The sequence below is a fragment of the Myxocyprinus asiaticus genome, chromosome 2 (assembly GCF_019703515.2).
Source record: "Myxocyprinus asiaticus isolate MX2 ecotype Aquarium Trade chromosome 2, UBuf_Myxa_2, whole genome shotgun sequence".
NCBI classification, from domain to species: Eukaryota; Metazoa; Chordata; class Actinopteri; order Cypriniformes; family Catostomidae; genus Myxocyprinus; species Myxocyprinus asiaticus.
The window spans coordinates 58213716-58226074 of NC_059345.1; the positions used below are offsets into that span (position 1 = coordinate 58213716).

General features: G+C 34.8%; 1 long non-coding RNA gene across 1 annotated transcript; it reads right to left on the reverse strand.

Moving 5' to 3' along the window:
- Nucleotides 1-3854: 3854 nt before the first annotated feature.
- LOC127455703 (uncharacterized) lies at nt 3855-9246 on the reverse strand. The gene is made up of 3 exons (XR_007899728.1): nt 8960-9246; nt 5874-5912; nt 3855-5633 (listed from the first exon to the last, which is right to left on the reverse strand). It is a non-coding gene; the product is annotated as an uncharacterized LOC127455703 (long non-coding RNA).
- Between the last annotated feature and the right edge of the window lie 3113 nt (nt 9247-12359).

Consider the following 12359-nt stretch of genomic DNA (forward strand, 5'->3'; position numbering starts at 1 on the left):
ATTCAGCACCACCACTGGTAAAGGAATATTCCGGGTTAAAAACAAGTTAAGCTCAATCAACAGCATTTGTCACATAATATTGATTACCACAAGAAAAAAACAAAACAAAAAAAAACAACAACAAAAAAACAACAAAAAACAACTCACAAATCTTGGTTATAGTGAGGCACTTACAATGGAAGTGAATGGGGCCAACCTGTTTACGTTAAAATACTCACTGTTTCAAAAGTATAGCCACAAGTCAAACAATATGCACGTTAATGTGATTTTAGTGTGACAAAATCACTTACTAACCTTTTCTGTGTAAAGTTATATCCAATTTTACAACTTCGCTGCCATGACGATGTAATGTCAGCAAACCTTAAAACCCTACAACGACTGTAAAAATGACGATTTAAACAACTTTACAGCTCAAATAATACATGCATTTTAACAGAAGAATGAATGTAAGTGCTTTTATAAAATTATAAGCTTCAAATTTCTGCATTTAAACCCTCCAAAAATTGGCCCCATTCACTTCCATTGTAAATGCCTCACGATAACCTCGATTTTCTTTTTTTAAGAAAAGGAGGGACCAGTTGAACTTATTGTATGGTAATCACCATTATGCCACAAATGCTGTTTATTAATTTTTGGCCTTTTGTAGGCTTTTTAATGACAGAGTTAGTGGAGAGAAAACATGAAATGACACGGAGTGGGAATGGGATCCAGAAAGGACCTCGTGAGCCAGGACTCGAACTCATTTCATCCGCGATGCATCAGCGCCACATGTCAAAAGCCCGCTAGGCTACGGCTCTGACACAAATCCTGTTGATTGAGCTTAACTTGTATTGAACCTGGAATAAATCTTGGAAGGAAAGAAAAAAAATAAAAATAAAAAAATAAGACACATTTGAAATAATAACAATACACTGACATAAACTTGAATGAAATCACATACAAATGGCTTATAGAGAAATGAAATGTGTCTGGTATGCATGCAATTTAACAGTGAGACAATATAAAATCAAATATATGCAAAAATACAGCATACGTAGTCATTAGCCTACTGTTTTCAACCATATGCTGCACTCTTTAAAAAAAGAATCACTGGTGCCAACATGAAAGTGATTAAAATATATACTCATATTACAATAGGTTACTGCTGATTAACTGACATCAAGTTGCATTTTTATATGGTGCACATTACATCAGTAGGCTACATAAAAGAGAACTATAAATTGCACTTTTTAATTAAATGAACAAATATTTTTGCACACTCATAGTCAACTATACATATATTAATCTACTGTACATTCAATGCAGCAAGAGATGGAGAAAAAGAAAGAAAGGCGAAAGGGAGAGACTGTTACATACATTAAATTGTTACATGTCAATAACATTATTCCTTCACCTCAGCCCGGGCCTGATAACATTTCAACTAAATTCCTCACCAAATATCAACATCAGTGATATCTTTATAAACTAATCAATTGTTGGCAAAAAAGAACAATAAAAACAAGCGAACAAAAAACACCTACAATAATCATCTGATGATCTTGACTGAAATCACATGTGAGCAAAAACAGAAGTACAATACAGTATAGTAAATTTTTATTTTTTTTCAATGCTACCTCATGTTAAAAGGAATGCCTGTTTATAAACCAATCTGCTATCTTAACTATAAAACAAATGTTGCAGTACATAAAATAGCAGATCAAGGTAAAAAGAAAAGGCGTAAAAAGAAATTAAACCGGCAGTCATTCAATTCTGTATATTCAAAACAAAGCTACCAAAATTTTCTGCATTGTGGTTATCTTAAATGCCCATTAGAAGTTTAAAGAAACCATAATCCTATCTCCTCTAACATTAAAACAGAAATGCTGCAATTATGCATTATTTTTAATTTAACTATTGTGGCAGAAGTCTCATTTCAAAGTAATGGTCGATTTTAAAGCTGTAATAATAAATGAACATAATGATAAAAGTGTATGGACACTGGAATGTAGTGGTGCTGGTTAAGGTATCGGCTATAAGCTATGTAATGATACTCATTGCTAAGGAATAAAGCTCTGCTATGACTGCTGTATGTTTTCTCTTTGTTCATCCATTAACACTGTATTTGATTATGCTGACTAACATTGATTGCTTGAGAAGGATTTGTTGAATGTTCTACAAGCATTTGAATTGCAATAAAATACTGTCAAAAGAGTTGTTATGGTGCACTATGTGAAGGGCAAAACATTCTCACAGTCCCTTTAACACTCCCAAGTCTTGTGAAGCCGTGAAGAATGTAACATATTTAACATGTTTGACAGTTTAGCTCAGAAGCGGATCCAGGCAAAGGCGATATAGGCAGGCGCCTAGGGCCAACGCTCTCTGGGGAGGCATGACATGGAAACTGCCCAGCCGCCCCTGCACAGAGCTTGCAAGATCGCTATGGGAGAAAGGTACCCCGAATTATACCACCCCGCCCTCTGGCTCGCAATATCGCGATGAAAGAAAAGTGCCCTGACAGGCTGCTCAGCCTTAAAGGTTCTGTATGGTTAGGATTATGGATGTTCATAATGTATTCTTACAACAAACATAAGATAACCATGATCAACAGTATAGGTAGGCTACACCATGACACAGGATCGCCTCAGTGGTCTTGCAATAATTTGTATCTCAACCATGTGATTGCTGGGCAAATATGACGAAGTCAAGATGATTGTGTATCAATGAAAACTAGGAGGGGATGTTTACATTTTAAATTAGGGATTAGGTTTAATAGCACAGAGTAGCAGCAATCTGTAGAATTCTGCTATTTTCTTTATTTATTGACTCTATTATATATATATATATATATATATATATATATATATATATATATATATATCCCCTAGTTAAGGGGAGGCGCCATGTCAGATCTCGTCTAGGGCACCAAGTAAGCCGGAACCTTCATTGGTTTAGCTAAAATGTAAACAGGGTTGGGAGGGTTACTTTTGAAATGTATTCTACTACAGATTACAGAATACATGCTTTAAAATGTCATTTGTAACGTATTCCGTTAGATTACTCAAGGTCAGTAACGTATTCTAAATACTTTGGGTTACTTCTTTAGCACTGGTAGATTTTTTCACTTGTTCTGACTATAAAAACTCTGCCAGAACAGTAAGATAAAATACACATGTTAAAAATACATTCTCTGAAAAACCTAAATATCTTATGTAGTGTTGTTTCTAAAACAAGACAAATCAAATTGATCTTGTTTTAAGGATTTTTAGATATTTTTACAGGAAAACAATACGAAAATTATTATCAAGAATATGATTTTTGCCCTAATATCAAAGGTCTTACTAGAAAAACAGAAATTATGATCGTGCCTGGTAACATGTGCATGTAAAATGGCTAGAAATAGCATTTTAGCTTAGCGTAAAGCTGACAATTCACACAAGGTTTATTTCTATTTCTTCTGCTCCAAACTTACTTCAAACTTACTTCTCTGTCTGCTCGTATGAATGTAACACATCATAAGAAAATGTTTCACCGCTGCTCAAATGCTCTTTGGATCGCATCATTTATATGTATAAATGTTTTCCATCTGAAAGGACTAAATATTAAATGAAACAAATGACAATAATAAAAAAAAAAAGTAATCTCTTCAGTAATCAAAATACTTTTTGAATGTAACTGTATTCTAAATACCAATGATTTAAATTGTAACTGTAGTGGAATACAGTTACTTATATTTTGTATTTTAAATACGTATTCCCGTTACATATATTTCGTTACTCCCCAACCCTGACTGTAAAGCATGTTAAATATGTTACATTCTTCACGGCTTCAGCAGGACTTGGGAGTGTCAAATGGACTGTGAGAATGTTTTGCCCTTCACATATTTTAGTAATACATGAACAGCACTTAGGAGCTTTTTTTGTAGCTGCAACACTGAAAAAAATACACTGAAATGTCATATTTACAACTTAAAGCATATAAAAAGATTAATGTTTCCAATTAAGGAATGAATAACAAATGACTTCAGGCACCAAAGGCTATAATACACAAAATGAGCAAATTTAAATATTATCACACACCTTAAAGGGATAGTTCAACAAAACAGTCTGTCATCATTTACTCACCCTGATGTTGTTCCAAATGCGTATGACTTTTCTTTTTCCTCTCCATGGAGCTCAAAATGATATGTTAGGCAGAATGACAGTCTCAGTCTCATATGGATTTAATCACTGGAGTAATATGGATTACTTTATGCTGCCTTTATGTAATTTTTGGAGCTTCAAAGGTCTGGTCACCATTCACTTGCATTGTAAGGACCTACAGAACTGAGATATTCTTCCTAAAAAGCTTATTTTATGTTCTGCAGAAGAAAGAAAGTCATACACATCTGGGATGGCATGAGGGTGAGTAAATAATGAGAGAATTTTAATTTTTGGATAAACTATCCCTTTAATTTTCATTGTGTGGAAAAAAGATGCACTAAAAGTGAATGGTGAACAAGGCAAACATTCTGCTTAACATCTCCTTTTGTGTTTCACAGAGGGGGGGAAAGTAATACACATTTGGAACAACAAGATGATGGGTACATGATTTTCATTTTTAGGTGAATTATTCCATTAACGAAAAAACAAATATGTAAAAATACCATCCTGCCTTTCTCAGTAGATGTGTAGCTCTTTGCGACAAAAAAAAAAAAAAAGAGTTAAAAAAGATGGATTTGCTGGTGAAGGGGTGAACATAGCGACTTCCTGCACAAGGAATTCTGTGTTTAACACATCTGGAAAAACTATCATTTGCCTAGCGTACTCAGGATTGGCCGTAGACAGTACAATGGATCCATCTTCTGTCCTTCTGATAATGTGAGTCTGTAAGTGGTCACTCAGGGCTGAGAGACAGATCCTGACTGACCTCTTTTCAATAAAGAAAACCAGCATTTTCACTTTTCTTGAGAATCACTTTCTCAAGCCACCAGCCAAGGCGTGACACCCTTCATAAGGTGGAAAAAAACAAACAAACGAACAATGAAACCCGCTTAGAGGAACACATCTTTTTGTTTCAAAGTGACAAAGACTGACAGGCAGTTAGTGATTTGAAGCCATACACTTTGACCACACCACAAAGTGATTTTCATAGTGTATACATACAAGTTCAAGTTGTCGTCATGCTTGTTTCGGGGTGTGTGGATGGAGTCTTTAGTCTTTTGAGCTGGTAGTAATGGTGTGGAGATGGATTTATAGATGAACACACTAAGCACGCCAAATCCTCTCGAGATCCCTCGGTCGCCTGTTTCTCATAGCTTTTCCTCCAACTTTTCAGTTTAACCTGTTAGTCTGTTTTGGTATCCACTCTCATTCCAATGGCCATGCAAAGCCGGGCATTCACATCCTCATGAATAAAAGTTTCTTGCTGGTCAAGTGTTCAAATTCCACAGTGTTGATGTGAATGTAACACACGTTGCCATGAACACGCGGGTGTGAGAGGAAGCAGCTACGTGTAAGCTTCATGACTTGTTTTTCCCCCATGTACTGTATACACATCTATATCCACTTTCATTTATATTTAATTTACTTGATCATTTTTTTTAATTAACAAAAATATAAATACAAAAAAGTGAAGCGTTATTTACAAACTCCATGCATTTTGAGTTAGAGTGATCACTGAAAAGGAAACAGAGACGAGGATGTTGTAAGATAGAGAGCAAAAGTAAACACAATGTTTCACGGGCCAAAGGATGTGTCACCACTCAATGGCTAAAATATGAAAGAATAACATGAACTTCATGCTGTTATTACTTCTCTAAAGCTGTGAAAAGCTCTTGATCTTTAACATTTAACCACTCCTTATTGACTCTTAAGTAAATATCTAAAGTGTTTTTGAGGCACTCTGTCTGAACATACCTTCTGCCAACAGCCTGGCATCGGAAGTCCATCTGGACCCTGTTGTGCAGAGAAAAAAAAAAAGGAAATATACAGTGTTTTTAACTTTTTACATTACTTGTTTGATATTGTAGGTAATGTTGAATTGCTTTTATGTGTTATCTCTGTATTTTCTCAGTGAATCAATATGTTGAGGTTTAACTAATCTTTTGAAGTATTATGTTTAAAGGCATAGTTCCTCAAGCCATTCCAGATGTGTATGACTTTGTTTCTTCTGCTGAACACAAACGAAGATTTTTAGAAGAATATTTCAGCTCTGTGGGTCCATACAATGCAAGTAAATGGGGCCCAAAACTTTGAAACTTCAAAATGCAAATAAAGGCAGCATAAAAGTAATCCATAAGACTCCAATGGTAAACTCCATATCTTCAGAAGCGATATGACAAGTGTGGAATGGAAACAGATCAATATTTTAGTCCCTTGTTTCTATAAATTCTCCTGCCTGCCCAGTAGGTGGCGATATGCAAGAAAAATGCAAATCGCCAAAAACAAAAGAATAAGAATGTGAAAGTGAAAGAGAAGATTGATAGTAAAAAGAACTTAAATATTGATCTGTTTCTCTCCCACAACTATCATGTTGCTTCTGAAGATATAGATTTAACCACTGGAATTTTATGGATTACTTTAATGCTGCCTTTATGTCTTTTTGGAGGTTCAAAGTTTTGGTCACCATTCACTTGCATTGTATAGACCTACAGAGCTGAAATATTCTTCTAAAAATCTTCATTTGTGTTCTGCAGAAGAAAGAAAGTCATATACTTTCTGGGATGGCATGAGGGTGAATAAACGATGAGAGAATTTTCATTTTGGGGTGAACTATCCCTTTAACCACACTGGAAGCATTAGCAGGAATGTGGCAAAAACGTGGCTAACCATAATGATGTTATGAAAATTATTAATATTTTTTTATGAGACTGTGATAATGTGTCCATCAATGATACATGCAAACACAATATTATATAATAAAATAATAAAAACCCCAAAGAATACACACTTTCATTTATTAACTTATGTCAAAACAAATCAGGCATGGTAATGAGGTACATGCTCTCTGATTCATAAAAAAAGAATGAAAATTCAGGGTTGGCCATAAATAGGCAGACACGTTAATGACAATGCAAACTCTCTTTGTCCAACCCTGTGGCAAGCCTTAACGAGATCTGAAACTGAACTAATCAGGTAAATGATCAATCATACTTTTATTAAATGAATAGCTAACCCAAAAATAAAAATTCTGGCATCATTTTCTCACCACCATATAATTCCAAATGCATATGACTTTATTCCGTGGAAAACAAAGGGAGATGTTAGGCAGAATCAGTCTCACTTTCATTGTACAAAAAAAAAAAAAAAAAAAAAAAAAAGCAATGAAAGTGAAAAGTGACTAAGGCTTTTAAGGCCCTAATATTCTGCCTAGGATCTCTTTTTGCATTCCACGGAAGAAAGAAAGTCATATGGGTTTGAAACAACATGGGGGTGAGTAAATGATGGAAGAATTTTCATTTTCGGGTGAACTATTTATTTAAAATGTATTTCTGGTTAATTATCTAGGTCTCATTAATAATATTAATTCACCCTAATTCTCCTTTTTATACACAAGACTCACTATCCTTTTGATAATAACACTGGATAATAATTTATTTGATCCATACCACATGAAACAATAAAAATTAATAAAGTTATATAATAATAGTGACTCAGGATAGAATTTGAAGGCTAAAAGTCTTCAGTTGCATGGAGTGCCCAATTGGAACAGATATATGAGGGAACAGGGGAGGGTTAAAAGTTGGAGGACAAAGACTCACTAAATAAATTTCAGTACGGCACAGGATCAATTATTATGGGAATGCAGGGTAAGTTAGTACTGGTTATTTCTTCTTAGGAGAACAAATATTATTTAATAAGCTGAAAGATTATGCTTTCAAATGCTACTTTATTTTTCATTCTGGGAAACTAGAAGAAGATTTAAATGGATAGTTCACCCAAAAATGAAAATTCTGACATAATTTACCCATCCTCTTAATGTTCCAGATCTGTATGTCTTTCTTTCTTACGTGGAACACAAAAGGTGATGTTAGGCAGAATGTTAGCCTCAGATACTATTTACTTTCATTGCAAATTTTTTCCATGCAGTGAAAGTGAATGGTGGCTGAAACTAACATTCTGCATAAATAATGACAGAATTTTCATTTTTGGGTGAACTATTCCTTTAATGATCTTCCACTAGGAGAGAAAATCTGTGATGCTATGGGAGCTACTGTGAAATAATGCAGTATTTGTGTGCCCATAGGCTGCATGACAAAGTGGCTAGTAAATATTAGATCGAAAGGGAGAATTCAGTCATAAGGGAATAAATGGATATCTGCATTTGCTCAGTTCTATTATGATGCTGAGAGCCAGTTGAGGAATGCATGTGAAAATGAGTTTACCTGTGTTAAGACGGCCATGCAGTACATGTTGCAGGTGAAAAGCAATGAGATAAGCCCTGCTCCACCACTCATAAGCCATGCATGGAGGTTAAAGTTTAAGCTGTATGAGAGCTGCTCAGTGGTGTGGCCGCAGAGGAGGCAGCATGCATGGGAGAGGTAGGAAAAGAGGATACTGTACCAATTGGCACGGGGCATCCAGCCCATCCAGGCCAGGCTGACCTGGCTCGCCCTTTTCACCCTTAAAGCCCCGGAAACCCTGTGTCATAGAAACGGAACTGGGAGTGTTACTGGGATAGAGGCTGCAGGCGCCCTTCCGGCCTCTCCTTGAGAGGGCACGGCACAGGGCAGAGAGGAGTCACCCAGTGGTTTCTTAGCAACCATGTTTAACCACCATTCCTTGATGTGACAAGTGTTTAAACTCATACTGTTTGTCAATTTAAAAAAGCATCTTGCTTTATTTGAAAGGTATGAAAATTACATAAGCTTTAGCAAACTATGTTGATATTCCAGATAACAAGGATGAGGTGGGTTGCCACTTTGACCACGGGACAACTCTTCCCTTGAGGATCCGCTGTCTTACGTCAGGGGGCAGTTTTCCAGCTCTCAGCTGGGACATACCAATGGGCAGGGTGCATCTAATCCAGGGGCACCCTGTTCTCCTTTCTCCCCCTTAGGCCCCTTTTTGCCTTTCTTTCCCTTTTCCCCCTGTGGACACAATAGTTTGGTCAGCTGTAGAATATGTTTGATCAGAACAGATTTGCATAGTTTTTTTTAATGTATTTAATATACTACTGCAAAATAATACAGTGGAGTCCAAAAGTTTGATACCATACTGACAATTTGGATTGTTTTAAAAACATTTATTTAAATCTGGAAATAAGTTTTAGGATTTTAGAAAATGCTAAAGAAAGAACAAAATTAAGAAGTTTTTAAGATTCTGCACTATGTAAGCAAATTTGTGACATTGACCATGTTAACGTATTCTTTTTACAAGAACAAAATATTTTTTTATTTTTATAATGGTTTAAGTACTAAAAGTGTATAGGGTCAAATAGTTCTTATTTATATAAGTTCAGTATTACAGGATATCTATTTCTTTGTTCATTACAAGAGAAATGAGTACCATATTCACACAAATAAACACTACATCACTTAGATTTTCTGTGCAACAATAAAATAACAACAATAGTGATTTATCAGTAGGGGACTATATGTGTGTACACATACATATTATATAAGTTATTTCTTACTCAAGGTGGTGCTGTTGATTCAGTGATTGACTTGAATTACATTTGACTTTGTTATTTGTTGAAGAAACAACATGGAAGTAAACTATAGCAAGTACAACACATGAACAATATGTTATGACTATTGCCATTTGGGTGTACTACTGAAATTATGTAAGTTGTGCATCTATTTAGACTAAATAAGTGCCTGAGAAAATACTTGTGTAACTTATGTGTAACTCAATATGTTTTTGACAGCCAGTTGTGTTTTAGGAATGTAATGAATCCTGTTCTAGATTTGTCCTGATTTGTTGCATTTTCTCTTTGATTTATGAAAAATAACACATCAACGTATATCAAAATATATATTTTTTTCAATTATTTTCTAATCGTCATGAAAATATTTGGAAAATTTGACATTGTCTGGGCATTTTGTTGATTATTTGTAATAGATATAAGATATATAGTTATAAGATGTAAATGTGTTTAGTGAAATTCCCATGCATATAAGGGTTAAAGCAAAAGGTGACATACCAAACACTAAGGAATTCATGGTAATTTTTCAATTCCACTTTTCACTAATTGATATATTAACAATATATTTGATAATGAAAAACTTTGTATTAAATTAGTTAAATGCAAAATAGAAGCATTTTTACTAGTGGTTTACTAGTGGACTTTTGGACCGCACAGTGTATTCTGCAAAGGAAAAGTCTTATTTCCCTAGTCTGGTTGTCACAATATCAGGAATTAATTAAATGAAATAGTAAATTATGCCAAGTAGGGAAAATATCCACAATGCTCAATTTATCAAAAAGGGTTACTTGAGAAAGGTGAAGATTATGTGGGAGGCTGTGACGGACAGCAACAGTTAGATGGGGATACCAGACAGGAAGAAGTGGGATGAGAGTAGGTATATTACAGATGAAGGGATCAGGATCAACAGCAGTTTTACAGGGCACAAGGGAAGAGAAAGAGAAGCAGGGAAAACACCCCACAGCAGCCCGCCCCGTCCCCCTTACTAAAATCACACAGCCAACTGTATCCCTTCATTCACATCAACGCAACACAAACCAGTTCTCCTCAACATTCTGCAAACAGCTCAACCTGTTTAACAATACAAGGGGTCGTCTTGGTTTTGCATTTTACATGATGAATTTAATTAACTAAAATGAATGACTCGGCAGAATGAATGATTGGTAAAATAAATGTGTGACGACTTTTGCAACTCATAACATGGCAAAACTGATGTGATGTAATGCTCAAGTTGCATGCACATACATATTTAAAAGGACAGTTTTCAGAGGAAATAAAGGACTATAAATAAATTAATAATATATCATTTGTCTACTATTCACCTTATTCAGCCCTGCCACTTTTCCACGCTCTGCTCTTCCGAATTTTGTCATCTAACTTCCTGTTTGTATTGAAGCTACTAAGAAGAGTCGATCAAAATGGATTATGTGTGGGAGCACAGAAAGTACTTCTTCACCAAGAGTTGATGGAGTGAGTTTTCATCACCCCTTTACTACGTGAAAATGCTAGTGAGGTGTTTTTTCTGTCACTCTAAATGTTCGTTTTTTCCAACACCTGCGGAGATAAATAGGAGCTGGCAGATCTCATTCAGACATCTATGACACACTGCACTTTTTCATGATACAAGCATTTAATTGTTATACGTGTAATTCTGCTTAATGTTTAGGTTTCAACTTGTTAATAATTTGTGTTAAAATGTCTAGTTGACATGAAATTTCCAACAGTGACAGCTCATATTATTACACATGTAAGTTCAACATTAAATCAAATTACAATTGTATTTTTAAAATTAATATGTCACCCTACATTTTTAGAGGCTTAAATTTGATTTAAAATTGTTGTAAACGGAATATAAAATAAAACATACTTTTACATGTGTGTGTGTGTGTGTGTATAAATATGTCACCCCTGTCCCTGTCCCGGTTTAACACTCAAAAAATCTGCTTACCATAACAATAATGCGTTGGGTAATGACACGAGAAGATGGTCAGAGGTGTCGTACAGAGATAATTTTAATAACTTTGCGTTGTCTCTTGGAGTTTCATGAGCACAGAAGAATATCAGTATGTCCACAGCGTGAACTCTATGACCTGTAAATCAACTTCGCTAGCTAATTACACTTTGACATCAGCACCACAGATATCTATATTCTGTAGAACTGCTAGAACGGAAGTTCCGAGACAAAATTTTCAAGATGGCTGCACGCTAGTTTCTCTGGCGCATAAGGTGATATGACTAGAAAAATAAACATTAAGGCCTCTGAGAGGGATTTACTATGCAGTCTAATTTTATGTAACACATTTTTTATTTGTATTGACAATCAAAATTGGGTGTATCTGATTACAAAGTAATTTGTTACTGTAATGTAATTACTTTTCAATTACATTATACTTTTAAGTACATTACTTGCGCTTGAGTAATATGTGTAATACATTTAAAATGTTAATTCATATGTATGTCTATTAGCATTTCTGTGAATGCTGAAGTGTGTGCGACAATGAATGAGGAGAAATATAGACATTTTTAATTTAAGCGGAAAACCACAAACTTTTCTAGGAAAAGTGATTTAGAAAGTAACTTAAAAGCAATATAATTAGTAATGTGATTACTTTTTAGATTAAGTAATCAGTAATATAATTACATTTATAGAGAAGTAATTTGTAATTAGTTGTGGATTACTTATTTTGTGTAACTTGCCCAACACTGCTGATAGTACAAAACTTATAATAATAAATAATGCATACTGTAATACAAGG